At 35.2% G+C, this 23688-nt stretch overlaps 1 protein-coding gene across 6 annotated transcripts in view; it reads right to left on the reverse strand.

Moving 5' to 3' along the window:
• Positions 1-23688, reverse strand: part of ANKRD17 (ankyrin repeat domain 17) — a 170123-nt gene that overhangs the window by 145200 nt on the left and 1235 nt on the right. The gene's annotated exons all lie outside the window — the stretch shown is intronic.

The following is a 23688-nucleotide window of genomic DNA, read 5'->3' on the forward strand; positions in this document are numbered from 1 at the left end:
ATTTTCAAAATATTTTCTGTTTTACGCCCCCTTTTCAGTGAAACTAAGATTAATCACTGCAACATGTTCCTATAACTTAGTAAAATACATATTACATTTTTCCTTTGAAGTTTTCTTCTGAATTACAGATGAGGTCAGTTGTACTTTCGCTCATCTTAATCCTCTTCCATCTTGATTCTTCTCAACTGCCTGATTTTCCCTCTTTGTTTATATTGGCAAATAAAAGATTAGAGAGTATAACAAACCACTGTGGGCTTTCTCTGAGGTTGTTCAGATTTGTTTTCCCAAATAGCATCTCCTTGAAACGGGAGAATAGTACTGTTTAGGCAGGCAGGGGATACGGATAAGCAGGCACCCCAGAAAGGTAACTAGACAGGAAGTCAGGCTTGCTCGGATGCACCAAAACTGCCTTTCTCTAAAAGAGACATGCTTCAGTGGCTCTGCTTCTCTCTCAGATTCCAACATCACAGATGTCCTAATAATCTGCTGGTCTGCTTTTTTTCCAAAGAGAACAGCTCTTAGATATCAGGCATAAGGGCCGACACAACTGTCACTAGAGCTGTTTAGACTGGAGAAAGGGTGGGAAGGAGGTCCAACTAAAGACTTTGGAAAATAAATCTTTAAAAAATACTTCTATTACCCACTTGCCTACTACCATTCTTTGTATTTGCTGACTCCAAGCTGAGAGTCTTTCCAAGGTTCCCCTAGGAAAACCTGAGCTTTCCTCTGGTATCATGAGTTCCAATTTCCTCTGAGATGTTGCTGTCAATCTGATTTCATGAACTTTACATATTCTTCAAAATTTCTGGTCTCCTGATAATACCTACAGTGGACTGGGAACTGTAATTTTACTGCTCAACATGCTTTCTCCCTGCCTCATTTTTTCAGTACCATAAGCCTTTTTGTCTGTGGGGAAAATATTCCATGTGATTTGGCTGGAGGTCAGTTTTCCTAGTCACCCTTGGGGTGGCCTCATGACCCAGGTCTGGCTAGAATGTCCCATCCCCCTCTCCTTTGGCAGCCATCTTTGCCAAATTTGAAAATAAAACTAATACAGAAGAAAAGAGAGACTAAAAACGTTGAAGAAAAAACTAGTACTGATGTTATTATTCAAATCTAGACTTATCCATGCCTAAAGCTGGGTCTTCTCCCCTCCTTCTCCAAATCTGAGCATACATAAAGTTACAGAGCTAATGATGTTCTTTTGTTCTGCTGCAAGGTGGTTTAACCACTGTAATAACATCTGTTCAGACTTTTCAAAACTGTGGTTTAGTTAAACCTTTAAACTATTTAAGTGGGACGTTGGGAAGAAAGGAAGTTAAGTAATGTATTCAATCCACCATTTTAAAAAGAAAAGTCAAAACAATAGCTATAAAATAAACCTGAAGAAATAAAACTAAAGCTTCATAGTTTGGTGTTAAACATATAATGAGGAAATAGCTGTAAATTTTATTAAATACATCTTAACATTCCATAAGACATCTTTCATACCTCTAGGGGAAAAAAAGGCAGATATAAAAACCAATTCTATCTTAACTAGTTTTTTCTCTGAGTTAAGATTCCAATGGTTTCAAAAAGAACAAGGGAGGAAAGGTTGATAGTGATTTAAAATATTTTAATCTATTGTCTATCCAGAGAAAACTCTGAATGGTTATACAGTGGCAACCTCTGGAAGAAAATTTCTTTGGCTTTGGTGTGATTATTTGGACAGAGGTATGGAAGGAGTTGTTTACTTTATAATTTTAGAGGTGATAAAAAGCACAGAAGATAACTGAACTCCTCAAAGTATGAAAGATGAAATGCAATACTCTTAACCTAAGGTAAATAATCCATGGTTCATAGATTTATGCCTCAGAAACTACAATCCTTCTGAAACAATTTGCAAAATGCTGTATTGTATGTATTTAAGTACATTTGAGGAAGAACAGGTCCACAGTTTTCATCAGAATCTAACTAAAATCCATGATCTAAAAAAGATAAAGAAAACTGTTCCTGGCTGAAAAAGAACAATAAACCTTCATTCAAGAATTGCATTTAACATGTAAGTACAAAAAAACCTAAATAATTAATACATCCCACATATGAGACAGTGTGTTAGATATATAACCTCCATCTGTTAGAAAAAAAAATTATTAGCTCCAACATAGATGAAGAAAATGAGGTTTAAATAGTACAGTTCCCACTGTCAAATGTAGTATTAAAACAGGATTCAAAAGCAAGTTCCCCAACTCTTTCCATATATGACTTTTTCCAGGAGAAATATTGGGAAAGAAATACAAAGGTAATGGGTTATTTCATAATGGAATATAAAGTTATGTCAGGCACAGAAACTGCCAAGTATTCACATGCCTGGGATTTAATGAAACTGGAATCTGACTCTTCTCCCTAACTGCCCTTTGATTAAGATTCTCAGGGATACTTCTAGCAATAACGTCAGGAAGACCTTGGTATTTGATTAAGATGTATGAACCTTAATGTTCAAGGCTGCCTAAGCCAATGAATAGGTCTGGTGCTATTCTGTTCTGGGTTTCATGGGAAGTAAAACAAAGTTGTTCATGCGTGGAAGATAAAAAGTTGCAATACCAAGCCCATGTTTTTTATGTCTTAGCATACAAAACAAGAGGATCTGGTGATAAGGCTAAAAGGAGGCAAGAACTTCTACATATGAAAAGACCTCCTGTTTACCTAACAACTTATTAACAACTTAAAATATATCCCAGAACTAGGCTCTGGCAAAGAGAACTTTAGCACTAGAGTTTGGGTTGGAGCCAGAAAGCTGGGTCAAATAACGGAGAGGATCACAGACTGTGAGGTGGTAATACTGGGTAAGAGTAAGACAAAAAAGGAAGGAAAGGTACAAATGAAAGAATAATCCACAAAGCAAGTTAGGGATATGTTTTAAAGGTTCTGAGATTTAGAAAACAGAATGGTTAGATCTTTGCTTTGATACTTTGCCACTTTATCTAGAACTGCTGAATCACCTGTTAAGCCTACACCAGAGAAGTCAAAGAGACAGGGTTTGCTTCATCATTCCCAGAAAAGGAGATAAAGAGTAGGAAAAAGTTGTTGCATTTCCCTTTTTTTTTTTTTTTTTTTGGCTTTTAGGGATGCATCCGAGGCATATGTAAGTTCCCAAGCTAGGGGTCAAATCAGAGCTACAGCTGCAGGCCTCACATCCTCATGGACGCTAGCTGGATTTGTTTCTGCTCCACGACAATGGGAACTCCCTTCCATTACTCTTATCTGTCCTTCTTTATTAACACTATGATTAAACAGTAAAAATATTTATATTTTGGGGGAATTTAAGAATACATTCTATTTAAAATCTAAAGATCTAGTGAACCCAGAATATAATCCTAAAAGATCATCTAACCCATAAAACTATTATTTGTGGAAACCACATTACGAATCCCATTTCCTATGCTAACACTGGCTCTACCTACAATAAACTGGCGTGCAATTATAGCCAAAGAGTTTTATTGGCAATCTATGAATTTAATAAAATGATCAAATTAAACAGAATTATGAAGGAAAATAAGTCATATTTTTTCTAAATTATAATTTTAAATTATAGTTTTTAATAACAGTCAAATATATTACCAGTCAGTAACCCTATTTTCACAAAGCTCTCCATTCTTCCTCAACTTCAGTTTTAAAAACTACTATTATGGAGACTGTTATAGTTCACAAATGTTTCACAAAAACATTCTTCCTCAACTTCAGTTTTAAAAACTACTATTTATGGAGACTGTTATAGTTCACAAATGTTTCACAAAAATATTTCATCTGACCCCCACCAAAAGAAGGTTTTATAATAGCCCCTTTACGTGGGGCTGAGAGATTTACCTTGCATATCACACTAACAGCATAAATTAAAAGATGGAGTAGAGTCTAAGATTTTTCTCACTTCACATTTTTGAGAATTTACTAAAAAGAGATCATCTACAAGGTATGTATTTTTGATTTGATGTTCAAGAAAGGGTTGAAGAATAGTATTCTATTCACTTACTGTCTGAAATCCATTTCTAGATCAATTACATGAATTTTTCCCAAGATGGTGTCAGGGAAAAAACAAGTATAACAGAACAAAGCAACATTGACTTCACTCCAATAAAGTCTTTTTTTTGAAGAAGGAGAGGGCAGTCTGATAATCTGGTGTTCTAACTAACTCTTAACACACCAGGGTTATTATTACTTATGTATAATGATCCAGGAGGAGGTAATAAATTAGAAAAAGATGTCATTCACACAGATCTGTAAAGAGGACCTAAATGCAAGATAAAATGAGCTAGTGAGTTCTACAATTTACACAAAACATTTCCTGAAAAATTACTAGGGAGACCACAAAAGAATAGAAGGGAGGCAGTGAACTACAGGAGTTAGAAAAAGCAGACTTTGATGAGAGACTGCCCATGTTTATATTCTATTTCCATCATTTACTGTGACCCTGAACAAGTTTTCTTTCCCTTGATTTTTTTCAACTATACAATGCCGATAATAATATTATCTATCTCTTAGGGTTACTGTGAGGATTAAATGAGAAACAATACATAAAGCAATTAGAACCATGCTTGGCATACAATAAAGATATTAAAACATTAGTTAATAAAATACTGGTTATTAAAGTAATAATTATCCCCAATACACTAGGTGTTATGAGTATCTTCAGGGAAGAGGTGATATTTTATCTGGTGGCTCTTAATGGTTTATAAAGCAGTCAACAGAAAGTGACATCCACAGAGAATAAATATTAATTGAGCCTGAAAGCTGACATCTGACACAGCATATCCTAAAAAAATACTATATCCCTACAAAAGCACTGTAGTTTAAAAGATTTGGCACTAGTACACATAATAAAACAGGGGTTGCAGAAACAGCCCTGTGCATCTTTGGCAGCACTTTCATCACTGGAATATATCCTACCAGAATACAAAGATACATACACAAAGATATATATCAAGAAGAGTCCACTGCAGTATTGTTTGTAATGGAACAACACTGAATACAACTGAAACACTGGCGATAAACACTCGATAAAACCAGGGAAATCATGATACCTAACATGGGAATATTCCACAGCCATGAGGAGGAATGAAAAAAGTTTGTGTATTTATATGGTAAGAGTCTATGATAGATTATTAATTTTAAAAAGAAATTTTCAGAATATTTTATAATGACCCCATTTATGAAAAAAAATTTTTTTATACAAGTACATGTGTGGATATATGTGTGAAAATGCACAGAAAGCCATGAAATTATATAAACTTAAAATTTACATCCTGGGATATAAAAGAAGAGAGATTTTCAACTCTTATACCTTACCTTCCTATTATTTAAATTTTGACAATTTACATTTACATGATTTAATAAAAACAGAAAAAAATAATGCAATCTCCTTTCAAGACTCCTCCAACATTAAAAAAGCAAACAAACAAACACCAGTCAGAGTTTAGTAACTTTGCTGCATACTTAACTGTAGGTTTAATTTATAAGATGTGTCATTCCTTCAATAGAGTTAAAACTTAACCTATCTCAGGTCACATAGCTCTTCTATTTTTGGTGTTTCCTGAATAGCAATTGCCTAGGTATTAAATTATTCCTGGTTTATTTGAAATATATTTTTAAAACATTGAAACAAAAATAAAGAACACTGGAATGATAATTGCAAGTGGTCAAAAACATATTCATAGAGTTTGTACATCCCTTCCTCATAGTGTATAGGGTGTTCAAGTCCAAAGACAGCCTAGTTAAGATTAATGACATCACAAATCAATAAGAACAGTATAGATGCTGGTACTGAATGTATCTTTACTACTTTAGTAGAAATTTGTAAGGGGGAAAGGGAAGAAAAGAAACCTGGAGTTCCTGTTGTGGCTCAGCAGTAACAAGCTCGACTAAGTATCCATGAGGATGAAGGTTCAATCCCTGGCTCTGCTGAGTGGGTTAAGGATCCAGACCTGTGAGCTGTGGTGTAGGAAGCAGACATGGCTTTGTTATGGCTTGGATCTGGTGTTGCTGGGGCTGTGGTGTAGGCGGGCAGCTGTAGCTCTGATTCAACTCCTAGCCTGGGAACTTCCATATGCCACAGGGTGCAGTCCTAAAAAAAAAAAAAAAAAAAGAGAGAGAGAGAGAGAGAAGGCTGCTTAGGCTTAGAGAAAGGAGAAATATATGGACGCACATATAATTTTTTTCTAAAACCACTACATTAAATGAAAAATACAGAAAATTACTTTGTAAACCCATAAAGCCTGACAGATGTTAGCTACATATCAAACAGCACAGGAAACTGCTTAGTAAAAGCAACTAATTTTAGTATGTAGACCTTCAGGTTATACAAATGCAGTACATATAAAGATGTAAACTCTGAGCAGATACAACTCAGTCTATTGTTCTACTGTCTAAATATATGAAATAAAAGCAGCACTTCAAATAGTGGGATGATGAAATAGCTAAATCAATTGAAAAAGAATTTGAAAATATTAGATTAAGTTCCCATCTTCCGCTATAAGCCAATACAAATTTGAATTACATGAATTCAGTGTAAAACTTTAGAGGCTCAATAGCCAAGAGGTGGAAGCAACCCAAATGTCCATCGATAGATGAATGGATAGAATAAAATGTGGTATATACATACAATGGAATATTCAGTCTTAAAAGGGAAGCAAATCCTGCCATATGATACAACATTGATGAATCCTAAGGAAGTTATGCTAAGTTAAATTAGCCAGACACAAAAAGACAAATACTGTATGATTCCACTTACAACAATATGAATACATTTAACACACACAACTGAACTGCATACTTAAATGGTTAAAATGGTAAATTTTTTGTAGTATTATTAACCACAATTAAATTGCTTTAACTATAAAAATTTAAGAAGTACACACTAAATTACTTAAGCCACTTAAAAAAATTACTGAACTATAAAGATAACAAATAAAGCACTTGATGAAACTTCTAATAACTCAATGGCAAAAATGATTAAAAATACAACATATAAGATTAAAAGGAAAAAGGATGCATATAAATTATATCTGTGAAGCACAAATCGTTATAAGATCACTGTAAGAAGGAACTTAGTTTTTCCCAACATATTTGAAAATCTAATATGAAATAGATAATCTCCATAGAAAATATAAAAATGTTAATGAGATCAAATCCAACAATATATTAAAAGAAAAGTACATCATGTTAAGTATGTAAGTGTGGACAAGTACATAAGTTTTGGAAAAACACACTTTAATATTAGAAAATGTATTACTGCAATTCATGAATAGATTGGGGGGGGGAGAAAGATCCTTTCAATAGATGCCAAAAAAGCATTTGATAAAATTCAGTATACATTTCTGATAATATTTAGTAGGGTAAGAAAAAGAGATATCAAAAAAAAAAGAAAAAGAGATATATTAAACTGATCAAAGATATCTGAATAACACTTAATAGCAACACAATATCACTCCCATTAAAACAAGAGAAAGACAAGTTAACAGTATTACAACTGTTATTTGGCCTTTTGTGAGTGGTTCAAAACTGATGCAATAAGAAAAGAAAAACAAACAAGATGTATAAATACTGAAAAAGAAGATGAAGAGACAATCATTTATTGGACCCAATAAAATCTTCTCATCAGAAAACAGAATAATCTGACTTAATATGAGGATTCAGATTAGTGGTCACATACGCAAGATCAAAACATCAAAATCAATAGGTTCCTATAATCAAAAATAAATTATAAACAAAAGAAAAAATATCACTCACAAAAGCAATAAGAACTGTAAGTAATCTGGGACAAACTAGCCAGAAATGTGTAAAACCCATGTGAAAATTGCAAAATTTAATTAACGACAAATGAAGGGCCTGAAAAAAATATGGCCATGCCATGTTTCTAGATGGGAATGGCCAGTATTATATATCTATTTCTTCCTAAATTAATCCAAATTTCAATATATTTCAATCAAAATTCAATAGGCATATTTTACGGCAGTTTACAAAAGCCATCTGACAAGTTAAATACACACTATCCAAAACTCTTGAAGATCAATGAAGAAGAAATGCCTTCCAAGACATTAAGACATGCTAAGATAATAGGTTGAACCATATAAAATCAGATTTTTTATGACATTTGATGTACAAAAAGCAACTTCAAAAAGTGCAACCTAATAGCCAAAATGGATGAGCACACACAAATAAACAGCTGTCAGGAATCTGGGAATGTTAAACACTCAAACTCCCCCACTCCTACCACCCAATAAATCCCTTTCTAAGTGGTAAGAAACAGGAAAGAGTCCACTAAAGTATTTAATACTAATAAAGCTTGGTCAAAGACCAAGTTAGCTCAGTTAAACTTACCCAGTTATTGGCATAAAACGGAAAGGGAAGGTAGAGGAAAGGGGTAGGGAGGAAAGTTTCTTGCAACAATCCTGTACAGAGAAGGATATTTAAGTTGAAACCTGAAAGAGGAGAAGAAACAAAGAGCCAGGGGAAGAACATCCTAGAAGGAAAAAAACTGCCCATCAAAAGAGGAATGGATAAAGAAGACAAAGCACATAAATACAACGGAATATTACTCAGCCATAAAAAAACTAAATAATGCCATTTGTAACAGCATGGATGGAACTAGAAATCATCACATACAAGTCAAGTCAGAAAGAGAAAGAAAATTTTATATGATATCACTAATATGTGGAATCTAAGATATAACATGAATGAACTTATCTATAAAAGAGAAACACACTCACAATGAAAGCAGACCTGTGGTTGCCAAGGAGGTGGGGAGGAGGGATGAACTGGGAATTTGGGATTAGTACATGCAATCTATTATATATAGAATAGATAAACAAGATCCTACTGTATGGCGCAGGAAACTATATTCAAATCCTGAGATAAACCATAATGAAAAAGACTATGTGTATATAAAATTGAATCACTTTGCTATACAGCAGAAATCAATACATTGTAAATCAACTTCAATAAAATAAAATTTTTTAAAAAGAAAGTAAATAGACCCTAAGTAAGAAAATTTGCCTGTTCTAAGAGAAAGGTTAGTGTGACTAAAAGATAGTGAATGAACTGAAAGCAATATAAAAAGAGGCTAGAACAAAAAACAGGATTAGCCATATAAAGTCTTACAGGTCAAGTAAGAAGTTTGGGCTTTATTTTAAGACCAATGAGAAGTCAAATAACAATTTACATTTCTAGAAAGATTAACCTAATTGTTGCATGAATAATGAATGGAGTGTGAGGAGACAAGAGATGAGAGCTAGCAGATCAAATTAGGAAGCAGTTCTAAAGCCTAAATAATAGCCTGGGCTGGGGTAACGGCAGCAAAGATAGAGAGAGGTAGGAAGTTTCAAAGTATTATTTGGAGGTCTCATGTCCAATATCCTTTACTTTCCCACTTTACCTTTTTGGCAACAGAAGCAGTCTTTTTTTAGGAAACCATTCCATGAGATTCAGGTGGGCATGATCTCTCCTAATCCACCTCCTAGATGAAGTGAAAAGACATGATCTAGGCCTGAACAAAGAAACCTTCCTTAGTAAAAGTTGCTGCTTCAGGAATAGACACATAACCCAAACCAGGCCAAAAAGATTACCTCAGGAACCAGAAGAGATCATTTTCTTATATTGCTAGGCATAAGGACAATGCAATCCTACAATTACACTGGTGTAAGACTTTATCCCCCAATATCCACATTCCTTTTTTTCTTTTAGTAAAACACTTCTCCAAGTTATATCTGGGTATAATGTCCACAGAGCAAGAGCTAGGCCCTAGGTATGGACATATAACTAACTTTGCACCAATAGGATATAACTGGAAGTTCTGTTTGCAATTTGTTGGTTAATTCCTTAAAAGGAAGCTATTTGTGTTCACCTTTCTGTTTTTATTTCTCATGGGCTATGTACTTGTTCACTACAGCTGCCTCACAAAACACCACAGACTGGGTGACTTAAACAACAGCAATTTATTTTCTCACAGCTCTTGAGGCTAGAAGTCCAAGATCCTTGAGGCTAGAAGCCTAATATTAAGGTGTAAGCAGGTATAGCTTCTTCTAAGGCCTCTCTCTCAGGCTTGCAAATGGCCATCTTCTTACTATGTCCTCACATGGCCTTTTCTCTGTGTACACACATCCCTTTTGCAGACGCATTCCTTCTTATAAGGAAGCTTGTCAGACTGCATTAGAGCTCACCCGTATGACCTGATTTAACCTTAATTACCCTTTTTGAAGGCCCTATCTCTACATACCGTCACATTCTGAGATACTGGGGGTTAGGGCATTAATGTAAATTATGGGGAAACACAACTTAGCCCATAATAGGATGGACTATAGACATAATGCTGGTGAGCCAGATTACACCTTGTAGATGAAGTCAACATTCTAAGGCAGAATTGTCCAAAAAAACTTTCTATGATGATAGAAATGTTCCATTTGCCTCCTCCAATAATGGTAGCCACTAGTCACATATAATTATTTAAATTAATTAAAATTAAATAAAATTCAAAATTCAGACCCTCAGTTATACTAGCCACATTTCAGGTGCTCAGTAGCCCTATGTGGCTAGCTGCTACCATAAGAGACAGAACAGGTTAAGGGATGGTGTAACAAAACAGTAGAAATTTAGACTATGAATGACCTGAAGGACTACCACCAGAGTATCACATAATCTACCTTGCTTGAGTCTAACCCATCCTACACCTTAACTAACACAATAATTTAGGAATGGAATGCTGCAATAATAAACTCCTAAAAACAGGAGCAAGGAAACATATCTCAGCCTGGAAAGCCAACTAAGAGGAAGGAAGGACAACAGGCATTTTGAAAATACCTTCTCTCAGTTATCCAAACTAATCTAGGGAATTTTGCAGATGTAGTTAAAGACCCTAATCAGTTGACGTTTTTAAGCTCCAGTGATCCGTCCTTAGTGAGCCAGACCTAGTACAGTGAGCTCTTAGGTTTTTTCCCTGACAAATGAGACACCAAATAGCAGCTGAGCCTGTAACTGTTCTCCCTTCACTGGACTTTCCTTTTTTAATTGCCTATGGAGAACAGCTTCAGCACATGCCCATGGGTTCCAGCTTGCCTGGGCTCTTACCTTTCCAACTGCTTACCTTACAAATTTCAGACTTGCTTAGCCAGCCCCCAGAACTACGTAAACCAATTCCTTGTAATAAATCTCTTAATACATATCTACTTATCAATCTACCTATCATATATAAATCTCCTACTTGTTCTGCTTCTGTTTAAATCCTGGCTGATAGGTTATCCAAAGGCTGTTATTTCAGATGCCCTCAAGGTAGTCAAGTTACACAAGAGAAAGGAAAAGGAATAGTAGAGAGAGTAAATTTCAAAAAAAAAGAAAATGTCACTAAAAGAGATCTTCTGCTGCAACTAATATCACATGGTACTGAGTTAAAACAGAATAGAAATATATTCAAGGTACAGAGAAAAGGGAACTGGTGGGAATGTAAACTGGTACAACCACTATGGAAAACAGTATTGAGGTTCCTCAGAAAACTACATATAGAACTACCATATGATCCAGCTATCCCACTCATAGGCATATATCCAGACAAAACTATAATTTGAAAAGATACATGAACCCCTATGTTCGTTGCAGCACTATTACCAATAGCCAAGATATGGAAGCAACCTATATGCCCACTAATGGATGAATGGGTTAAGATGTGGTACATGTATACAATGCAATACTACTCAGCCATAAAAAAGAACAAATTAATGCCATTTGTAGCAACTTGGATGCAACTAGAGAATTCTCATACTAAGTGGAGTAAGTCAGAAAGACAAATACCATACATCACTTATACCTGGAATCTAATATATGGCACAAATGAACCCATCTACAAAACAAAAACATACTCACAGATATAGAGAACAGACTTGAGGTTGCCAAGGAGGACGGAGAGGGAGCGGGATAGACTGGGAGTTTGGGGTGAGTAAATGGATAAGCAATAAGGTCCTACTGTACAACACAAGAACCTATATTCAATCTCCTGGGACAGAACATGATGGTAGATGATAGGAGAAAAACAATGTGAATATATATACGTATACTTGGGTCACTTTGCTGTGCAGTGCAAAGTGGCACAAGCTTGTAAATCAGCTATACTTAAATAAAAAAAAATGTTTTAATGTATTAAATGTTTAATAGAGTTTTACCAGCTAGCCACATTACTGACCTATGAAACCCTATAACTGATTTTTAAGTAACCCTGCAGTGCCTAAATACTAACTGATATGGTGCTACAAAAGTTTTACAATTCCTAGGGATGTCTTACTCTCAAATGCCTGCTAATTCAGATGTGGCAAAGGAAGATGATAAACAAGAAAGAATCACCTAAGAACAAAGCCAAGGACACACACAATAGTCAAAAGGGTATTCCTCATAAAGAGCAAAATCAGAGTTGAACCGAGGGTTTTTCACAGTTGCCAGGGCAGTCTTCTTTCCAGAAGGAGCTCATTATTACTACGGACCAATGACTGCTGTCTACTTATTCTATCCTTCTCCAAAGAAGCTGTCATTATGATTATTCTATTGCTATTCACTAATGTACAATGGGTTGGGCAAAAAAGTGATAGTTACGCTGTTTATTATTTTACAGATTACTGGGCTGAATTAAGAGGGAAAGAATTACGTAGATATCCTACACTGTGAGTTATATGCAGTATCTGGATGGAGCTTTTGATTGATTCTCTTGAGGAAGAAAGAAGATTATGTGTTAGAAGAAAGGTCTGTACAACATTGGGTGGCCAGAAGTTTCAGTCTGGTACTCGAGAAGTTTAAATTGGCAATATAAACTTCAGTCATTAGCATATGCATATATAAAGACACAAAACTAGGAGTTCCCATCATGGCTCAGTGGTTAACAAACCAAACTAGCATCCATGGGGACACGGGTGCAATCCCCGGCTTCGCTCAGTGGGTTAAGGATCTGGCACTGACGTGAGCAGTGGTATAGGTTGCAGATGCTCCTCCAATCCCGCGTTGCTGTGGCTGTGGTGTAGGCCAGTGGCTACAGCTCCAATTGGACCCCTTAGCCTGGGAACCTCCATATGTCAAGGGTGTGGCCCTCAAAGATTAAAAAAAAAAAAAGGTAAAGACACAAAACTAGATAAAATCACCCAAGAAGACCAGATACAAGACCAAAAATAACCCAGGAATAAACAATGAGGTACTAAATAATTCAAAAAAGAAAACCAACAAAAAGTAGCTAATATTGTAGAAACAGGAAATGTTGGTATTACACAGGCAAAGAGAGTACCAATTTTTAAGCAGCAAAGACTGGCCAAGAAGGCCAAATGCAAATGAGAAGAGTAAATAAGAATGGTTACAACAATTAAATACTATATGCAGAAAGATATTCATTAACTTTGGAAAACAAAGTACAGAACTATCAAAAGAAAACACTTAAGAAATTTTGTTTAAATACTGGGGCAAAGAAGGTCTCCAGAAATCAGGATAATTCATTTACTACAAAAATAAAAATAAAAATTTTCCTGCATTGTAAAAACACTATAAACAGAGAACATGCATAACAAATAACATCGTGAAGGATTAATACCCATAAATTATAAACAGCACCAACAAATCACTAAGAAAAAAAACCAACCCTAATAGAATAAGTTAAAGGATAAAACAGGAAATTAAAAAATAAAATCAAATGAAAAATAAACATGAAAATTTGCTTGATGTGAACAGTAATAAGAAAAATGAAAATAAAAACAACACAATTTTTCATTTAACATATTTTAAAAACTAAAATCAAATTCAGTAGCATTTTTACACACTGTTGATGGAAGCAAAACTTCGGAGCATTTATCAAATTTAACACATGAATAACCTCTGGCCCTGCAATTCCATTCCAAAAATCCACCCCCTCCAAAATACTTTTGTACTCAAAAATAACTGTAAAAGGAGGTTAACTTCAGCAATGTATATATTATAGCAATGTACCGAAAACAATCTAAATGTCTACAAACATAAAAGATCAAATTAATTATGAACATCATACTATGGAACACTCATAAGTAAATGAGAACAAGACAAATCCTAATATACTCTCTCAGACATACACCCTCCACATACACCCACACCTTCTCTCTCATTCAGGCACTATCACCAAGAAAGAAACCAGAACATTTGATATATACCAAGCTGTTAATAGCTTTTACTCTAAGAGTAGGATAAAACCTTTATCTATTAGAAGACTTTTTTTACAAGCATGAACATATTCACTAGTTTCTATACTTAAATAAACATACAACCATTATCTGAAGACTAATCTCTTCAACTGGTATCTTTTAAGAATGATCACAGATTCCTGTTGTGGCTCAGCAGGTTACAAACCTGACTAGTATCCATGAGGATGTGGGTTCGATCCTTGGCTCCACACTTAGTGGGTTAAGGATCTGGCGTTGCCGCATGCTGCAGTGTAGGTCACAGATGCAGCTCAGATCCTGAGTTGCCAAGGCTGTGGTGTAGGCTGGCAGCTCCAACTCTGATTTAACCTATAGCCTGGTAGCCTGGGAACTTCCATATGCCACTGGAGCAGCTGTAAAAAGCAAAAAGCAAAAAAAAAAAAGAATGATCACTAATGAAACTTCAGTGACAAAATTTCTAAGAGACAGCTATGCTTTGTGTGATAATTTGATTAATATACACCAAGGAAAAAGAATAAAAAGATGATTTCAAATAATAATTAATGCTGGAAAGAGGATTATACGCAATTTTCGTATTCCTTAATCTTTTTGATTTTGTCAAATTTTCTGCAAATAGGTATGTTTCCATAAATATGCATGTTTAGTTAATAACAGTTATTTATAGAAATACTGTATTTAAAATCTAATTTAATACTTACCACTGCAAGCTATGTTGTCCTGTAACTCAATTTTTCTTATTTTAACACATCTCTCTACCTGCAGCAACCATAAGTATACTAGTACAACTACCTTTTTTCTTACTACAAAATCTTCAGGGTAAAAGCAGAATGGATGAGTCTTTAAGTAACTTAATCCAAGGACACTGTAGAGGGACTTCCCTTGTGGTGCTGCATGTTAAGGATCCAGTATTGTCATTTCGGTAGCTTGGGTCACTTCTGTGGTGCAGGTTCAATCCCTGGCCCAGGAACTTCCACATGCCACAGGCAAGGCAAAAAAATTAATTTAAAAAAAGAGAGAACACTCTAGAAAAGTATCACATACAGACATCATCTTAAAAAAAAAAAAAAAAGACCCAGAAGAGAATACCAAAAATGAGTATTCCAAGAGCCACTCATAAAAAATATAGTCTACCCTATCAATAGGAAAAAAAAGACACAAAACAATCCCTACAACAAGATCAATTCTAAAGACACACAATTATACTGAAAACACAGACTCCCAAGTAAATTCTACAGGATCAAAATCATCTCCACAGTTATGTTATTATTAAATTTGTCTCAACAAGATTTAACTTTTATGAAGCTGGGAATAATGCCTCAGTTCAAAACCTTCATAATTCCTAAGGGATTTTGCTAGGTCTCAATAATATTTCTGAAGTAAATTTAGTTAGAAAAAATATACTAGCAGTTATATTTCTAAAAATCTTAACAGAATTCTATCACTGTGCTAAGTTTTTGTATGCAAGTTTAAAAGTTTTACTAACTACAACCATACAGCTATGTTTTTTCGGGTTTTTTTTTAGGGCTGCAGATGCAGCATATAGAAGTTCCCAGGCTAGGGGTCGAATCAGTGCTGCAGCTGCTGACCTACACCACAGCACAACAATACCAGCCAGATCTGAGCCCCATCTGCAACCTACACTGCAGCTTCCTTGTAGCAACACCAGATCCTTTAACCCACTGAGCAAGGCCAGGGATCAAACCTGTATCCTTGTGGATACCAGTCAGGTTCTTAACCTGCTGAGCCACAGTGGGAACTCCATATAGATATGCTTTTAAATATAGTTTTTTCATATTCATCAAGCAGGAAATGGTTGATATTATCATATACTACAAACACACACATAGCAGATACTCAATAAATGTTCCGCAAGTAAAAGAATCAACTCCTATATGGAATCTTACACTAGTCAGAACTATACTAGAGGCTTTGCAATTAACTTCATATTAAAAATAAGAGGAAGGAGTTCCCATCGTGAAACAGTGGTTAACAAATCTGACTAGGAACCATGAAGTTGTGGGTTCGAGCCCTGGCCTTGCTCAGTGGGTTAAGGATCCGGTGTTGCCGTGAGCTGTGGTGTAGGTCACAGATGTGGCTCGGATCTGGTGTTGCTGTGGCTCCAGTGTAGGCTGGCGGCTACAGCTCAGATTAGACCCCTAGCCTGGGAGCCTCCATATGCTGAGGGACCGGCCCTAGAAAAGGCAAAAAAGACAAAATAAATAAATAAATAAATAAATAAATAAATAAATAAAATTTAAAAAAATAAAAATAAGAGGAAAATGTGGCACAGAGAAGGAAAAAGACAATAATGGGATCAGAGAATGATCTGATGTAACACAAACAAGAAGGCTTCCTCTTTCTTCTCAGGTTTCAGATTTCAGATGACAGGAAAGCAGAAAAGGAAAAGAGAACTCCGTATCAATGTTTATTCCAAATTCAAAACTGACAAAACTAATTTTTCCACAGATCTCTCTGAAATATTTTTCACTCAAAGGTTCTTTAATTAAATGACAATCCATGGGGAGAAATGCAGACCAAGACTTAATTTTAGGATAGGTCTTTATTTCTTCACTTTTTTCCTTTTCTGTTCTTTTTGTAAAGGGGCAGGGAAGACTTAAAAATGAAAGATTAAATGAGACCAAATGTTAGCTCAGGAGGAGGAAATGCCCTGCTGGAGATGCACAGCTACAAAGTAGTCTCATAACTTTGTCATGTCTAATTGGTATTTTCAAACAATACCAAGAAATGAGAAATGAGGAGTCTACTTATTTTCAAAACTGAAATAACACTACCTCATATAATTCATGTTTTTCGCCATGCTGTGACTCAGTTTGAGTAACTGGTTAATTTGAACATTAAGTAACAAAGGCAATGAGAATACAATTAAGTATAATCTGTAGTCCACTTGATCATGGAGTCCATCCCTAACCCTCCAATCATTTTTTAACTCTCTCTAGAACTTCCCTAGTTTTCATCATCATTTCCATGGCACAGCAGGCAGAAATATAAATAATATACTTTGTGCATATGTATCTTAGCATTATTTAAATTAATAATCATGATTTTGGTTACCTCTAATACCTTTTTAATTTTGTTCAACATTATGCTGAACTTTTACTAAAAAAGCATGCTTTGTTTCAGACCATTTTTACCCAAAAAAGCACCTGTTTTACTCATGACTCATATAAACCTATCTAACATTTTCAATCTATTCTCAATAATCTTGTTGTCCATTCCCATCAGCACAATTCACTATGGTCTATCTGCACGCTTTGAGAGATATTTCATTACATATCAAAATTATCTATAAAGATACTAATAATAATGGCTCCAAAAGAAACTCCTGAAGTACTATGATCTTTACATTTTTCCTATCTGATGCTCTTTTATCTCTAGTTTCACCCTGAAGTAAACTTAAAAAGTCAACTCTTTAAAAAGATCAGGAAATGTTTGAGTTTCACAGGATGACCGAAGTCAACCTACATTATGCTTTCAATAATTAAGTCTATATTATTTTTTCACAGCATTCTTAGGGAAGATAAAATTTCCAGCATGTCCCCTTTCAATAATTACAACCCCAAGTTACAAATCATGATAAAATGACACCTATATTGCTCCACAATTCTACTTCCCCTCATGACTGGATAAGAATAGTTTCTAAAGACAAAAGAAAAAAAAAAATTATGAAGTTACAACACCATAAGTCAGGAAAGGTTATTTTGCTTCTGGGTGGCAAGTGGCATAATTCTACCAGGAAGGTAAAATTCCAGGGACTTGAAAGGTATTCATATTTGCCCATCACCTTCTATTTCCTAACTTGATGTTTTCAAAAGGTGAAAGTTGAAGGAAGTCAGATTTGGCATAGGCTACCATGATGTCGGTGCCCCCTACTGGTCCTAACAAAAACAGAAGTGGTATCAGCAGGCACTACTTCACAAACCATTATGAAGTGAAAATTCCTTTGCACCTATGGTCAAGCATGGAAAAATTTTAAGGAAGCCACTACATCCACATCTGCACACCCACTAAACTATCTTTACAAAAATGCAGAATAAACTACTGTCATAAATGCAAAGACACTTGACTCAAGCACCTAAAAATCAACCTCCTAAGTTAACTGATGATTTAATTTGGATGCTAGCAGAAGCAGTCTAGCAAATAGTCTAGTGAATTTCTGGGTGTCAAAGTATACTGCTCTGATGACTGTTCAAAACCATAAACTTCAACAATACTAACTCCAATTAAGTCAGTGAGGTTAAAGACTAGACTAAATTGAGTAATTAGAACCCAATAAAAGCAAGAGACAAGGTTCTACTATAAATAGCCACAGTCAAGTTCTGTTACCTTAAAACTGGAGGTCCTAAACATTTCCAGAGTAAGTGGATAAAGAAGACAAATTTATGAACTATTTTTTTTGTCTTTGTTGTTGTTGTTGTTGTTGTTGTTGCTATTTCTTGGGCCACTCCCGAGGCATATGGAGGTTCCCAGGCTAGGGGTCGAATCGGAGCTGTAGCTGCCGGTCTACACCAGAGCCACAGCAACGCGGGATCCGAGCCGCGTCTGCAACCTACACCACAGCTCACAGCAACGCCAGATCGTTAACCCACTGAGCAAGGGCAGGGATCGAACCCACAACCTCATGGTTCCTAGTCGGATTCGTTAACCACTGCGCCACAACGGGAACTCCTGAACTATTTTTACTTCAGAGATCTGACATCACCAAAACCTAGCAAAGGTAAGTCACTAAGACATATAACACACATAGTACTCTGGGCTGCAGTAGGAGAAACAGAAACCTTGCAAAACAAGGTTTCTTCTTCAGATCTGATGGAAAACACACTAGATGAAAATGCTTCATCAATTAAAAGGCAAAACATGAGGACTTAAGAAAAGAGAGTAGGCATAGGGCTAATTTATCAGAAAGAACAGATAAATCTTGGACCTCTTACTTCACAATACAAATATGCCTTCTTTGTTACCACATTACCTTAGAAGCAAGTTTCCTAATTGTAAACAATCCATATAAATGCCCTCCTGATTCCCCACTACCAGGGCAGTGAGGTTTCAAAACAACAAGGTGGGAGGTATGGAGGAAGGAGGTGATCACAAACTTCTCTGCAGCATATCTAATGAAAGTTTTGCGCACATGCTATAGGTGAAGGGAAGAAAAGAAAAGAAAATACTTACAAGCACCTTCAACAAAATCTTGTGTTTAACTCCAGGGTATTCACAGCCTATCCAGATCCCAAGTTAAGCTCTCCTATTTAAACGGAATTTTTTTTTTCTTAGCTTAATAAAGATGATCTTGAAAAGCAAAAGTCTTGAAAGGCACAGAGAAGAGAAAGACTGCCTCTAGAGAAGATGGTTTTCAATAGAAAGTTTCATCCCTTTAACAACTGTTAATTCTAAATGTAAATATGAATATATTTATTTATACTTCTCTGTATTTCTTTCTTTTTTTCAATGAGCTTTTCAGAACAAGAAAAGCTCAGGGTAGCCAACTTGCTGCCCTACCGCCAAAAAGTATCTTCCCATATATCATGTGAATTTTTATTGTTATCTGAAGTGTCAACATCAGAGATGCTGTACTCAACATCACACAGCATAACAGAGCATGCAAATCAGTGAATGAATGAGCAGGTTTTGAATCAAAGAGATACAGGTTAAGTCTTACTCTCACCCTGATGAGGTTACCCAAAGCCCTTCTAAGCCAATATCTGCCCTTAAAAAATATTTACCTTTAAAATGAATATGAATCTTCCCTCCCAACACCTGCATACTTCTCATGCACTTTGCAGGATGTACATTTAACCATTTACTTTTACTCTCATACTTCCTAAAACATATTTAATCATTGGTGCATTTTAAAATCAATGTGTCTTAAAATAGTTTTGCTCACTCAGTACAGCAAAATTCTTACTCTGCAGTAGAAACTCCAAACAATTATGAATAACGAAATAAATCCAATGACACTGTGGTAATATGGTAAAAATGGGAATACATGAAAACTGTATTAACTCACTTAATTTTCTTAACAATGCTGTAAGACAGAATCTACCATTATCACCGTCTGCATATGAGGAAACTGAAGAGAGGTTATGCAACTTGCCTGGGATCACAACAGCTTGTGAGTGATCAAGGAACTGAATACAAGCTCCATTCCTGCTCTTAACCGTTATGTTAGGCACATTAAGCACTGAATATGCAAGTTTTTATCATGTTTTTAAAATGTAAATATATCCAGGAGGCTTAAGGTACTTATCAGAAATTCAACAATCAATGTCTATTGGCTTAAATTGCTTTCTCCCAATACCTATGAGAGATTACCATCACTAAGAGAAGTAATTAAATAATTGCAACATACTGAAATCCAAATTTCAGCTATTCTGCAGCACCTCAGATCCAAGAAGGGAAGAAGAAACTATGTTCCTTCTTTTGGTTTCCTGAGTGAATTCTAGATCCTCCCTAGTTACCAGGTGTTCACTGCAAAAAATTTTATCAAATACTGTGCTTAAGCAGAATAGGAGAGAAGATAATTAAGACAAAACTATTGCTTCAAAGATCTTAACATCTTGTTTACAAATATTATTACTTGATCAATCAAGAAGAGCAACTGGGGAACAAATAAGCTACTCTGGGCTAATCTGGGATTCTACCACTATAACAGAGGAACTTAGTATTTTTCTATTGAAAAACTAACAAAAAAAGATTTGGAAGCGAATTATCGCCACAATCTACTTCTGAACTGTTCTTCCTCAACCCTACCTCTTTCATGTTTGCTTTTATACATGAAAATCCTAGCCTTGCAAATCCTTTCAAAAGTGAGTGAATAAGTAAGTACTAATTTATTTACTGGTTCCCCATGTCTAAAATTTCTTCACTAGATCTGTCTCTTAAATTGAAAACCTCAAGATACCTACCAAATAAGATGAATTCTGATGAACCCCTACCGCACTGACATTTTATGCATCTTTAACAAAAATGTTACTTTTGAACATGAGTTCTACCTTTAACAGCAGCTCCCCTCAACCTCTGAATTCTACATTAGCAAGCACTGATGCCGTTCAAATACATTTAAAAATAGATTCAATAGAATGCAATGTTATTTCTGAAATGGAACATCAACTCTAGCAATTTCAACATTTTTTTCTTATAATATTCAAGTAAACTAATTAATTTAGTTCACTAATCAGAAAAGAAGTGCATCAGAACTTTTATGTTAGGAAATACATTTCTATTTTCCATATTAGTCAGTCACCCACTTAAAGCCCAGAAAGTTATGCAATTTTCAACTTTTGATCTAAGGCTTTTGCATCAAATCCAGAAGATGGGAGAAGGAAGAGGAGAGCTCTTGGTCTTATACTTTTACTTACAGGTATATCTGAAGTTATACAAATTGTCTAAAACACAATTATCCTATTCTGAAACACTAAAGAGAAAATCCAATTCTCAATAACGTACACTAACACTTAGTAAAAATTAAATTCATCTTGAACACTCAAATAAAAGTCTTATATAAATCTCTTTTCCTTCCAACGGTCCCTCTTTCAGCAGATATACAGAACATCCAACTAACATTTCATCACAGCAAACATATATATTTTTAATTAAATTATCCTCAACCTTCTCAGGTTAAATACCCAAAAACTATAACCTTTCTTGTTCTTTCGTAACCTTTTGATGATGTTTATTGGAATGATAATCTCAAGGAGGTTTCCCATACTTTTCATTGTGTAGCCAATAACAATGATTTAGAGAAAGAACTTAAATACAATTAAGTATTAGCCACAAGATTTCCTTGCTCTAGAAAGTTAAACTTCTGCTGGCATGCTGATAAAATGGTAATGAAATGAAAAGCACTGCACAGTTCATCCACTTAGCTTATAATGCACAGTGACAATTAGGTTTATTTATTTCTCTGTTTTGGTCAAGGATGGAGGCAGGTGCATAGACATATTGTACTCCTGTCTGCTTAGTCTTAATCATGTACCAGTATAGATTTATTTTTAATGGTTGTATTTTCTTACATTTATTTCTCCTGACTCATCTCCATAACAAATGGCAAAGCCATTGTTTAAACCACTGTGCAGAAGGCAGAATAAAGCATATTAAAAACAAAGAAAACATCATCCTAGTTGATCAGTTACCATATATCATTCCTATCTCCCAAGGAAAACAAACCTGACTCACTAACACACCTAAAAGTTTAAGCCTATTCTAAATGATTTAAGGAATTATTAGAAGTTTTGCTTATTAGTCCAAATTCCAATGGAGATATCTAGGTATGTGAAGTTTACAGCATAATATTTCAATTAGTACTGCACTGCATTCAACCTGCTAAGAGTTCCAAACCAGAGCTTGATATTTTGTCAAGAGAATTTAAAATCTTAATAAAATATTGGTATGTTGCCACAGCTGTATTATTGTGTTACCTTGCAATTCACTGCCTATTTTTTGAAAGAGGAAAAGAGAGGAGCACAAGAAATAGTCATAAAACATATACTGGTTTGAATCATTAGAAAACTTTGATTTCTACTTTTACTGCTACCCACCAGTTTCCTCTAAAACAAAAAGAAACCTCTGTTTTCCTCATTTCTAACATAAAAGGGTTGAATGAGATTACCTCCAAAACGTTTCTCATCTCCAAAAAATAATACAATTGGAAGATTCTAACTACCATAATAGATTTTACTAAGAAATAAGGATCCTGTCACATCCCTCTCTTTACTGTTTAAAGTGTAGCAGAAGCGACACACTATCCTAGGTCAATACAAAGTCTATCAATACAAAGGTAGCCTCAGAATTCAGTTAGCAGGGAGTGCCCATCTTTTTGGTATACATATTTGAACTATTACATCTCTACTGATATAACTTCATCCAGTCTGAGGTAAAAGAGAATCTGGTCTTTAAATAATAGACAAGTCTCAAACTCTTTAAAAGGTATTTTCCTATTTGAACAGAACCCAAGATCCAGTAATGCAATTTTCAAAAAAAAAAAAAAAAAAAAAACAGCCTTGTACCAAAATAGGCTGTGTTTGTGGACAAGAAAAAATAGCAAGCGGTCCTTCTAGATAATTCAGTTATTCCCTCTTACAACTAAATTTATAATCAGCTTCTAAAGGTGTTTTTCTTCTGCTGCCTTAAGATACAACTTCTTTCTTCAGACCAAGATTCTCTAGCTTCCATTTCAGGGAGTGGACAAGAGTTACAAAAGAGCTGATAACTCTTAGTCTGTTCTCAGTATGGTATGTTTTAGTGAGTTTTTGGTTAAAAGGCCTTCTTTGAAGAATGAGGTCCTGCAACGCCGCCTGTCTGTGGACCCAGGAAAAATTATAAACAGTTATTATGAAACCAGATCACTAGGACAAACCGAGAGGCCTTCCTATTCCAATTCACCACAACCATGCCTGGCTCCAAAGCAGACTCTTTAGCTGCCCCATATTATGTGGGAAGCAACAGGAAGAAAATATTTGCAAATGTATGAGTATGTACATGTAAGGATCAAATA

The sequence above is a fragment of the Phacochoerus africanus genome, chromosome 10 (genome assembly GCF_016906955.1).
Source record: "Phacochoerus africanus isolate WHEZ1 chromosome 10, ROS_Pafr_v1, whole genome shotgun sequence".
Lineage (NCBI taxonomy): Eukaryota > Metazoa > Chordata > Mammalia > Artiodactyla > Suidae > Phacochoerus > Phacochoerus africanus.